This window comes from Tupaia chinensis, unplaced genomic scaffold (genome assembly GCF_000334495.1).
Source record: "Tupaia chinensis unplaced genomic scaffold, TupChi_1.0 Scaffold000099_1, whole genome shotgun sequence".
Lineage (NCBI taxonomy): Eukaryota > Metazoa > Chordata > Mammalia > Scandentia > Tupaiidae > Tupaia > Tupaia belangeri.
The window spans coordinates 4,354,393-4,354,697 of NW_006159563.1; positions in this window are offsets into that span (position 1 = coordinate 4,354,393).

Sequence of the window (305 nt, forward strand, 5' to 3'; positions counted from 1 at the left end):
CCAGCGCTCGCACGCCCCTTCCTCCGCGTCCGCGGCCTCCGCCGGCCCCCGAGCGCCTGCGCACTGACGTTTGGGTCCGGCGCCGCGGGCGCCAGCTCCTTAGCGGAAGAGGTTCAGGTTGACGGAGTCCCTGGAGGATCGGACTTAGCTCGGGACTCGGTTTCCCACTGGACGTCCCGGAGTCGGGGTCGGAAGGAACTCGCGTCAGCGTCCGGCTTCCTTTGCCCTTCGCTGACCTAGATGCAGTTTCCCCTACTCGGTGTCGCCTCTGTCCGCGGAGCCGGCGCTGGGCTCCGGCGTGTAGG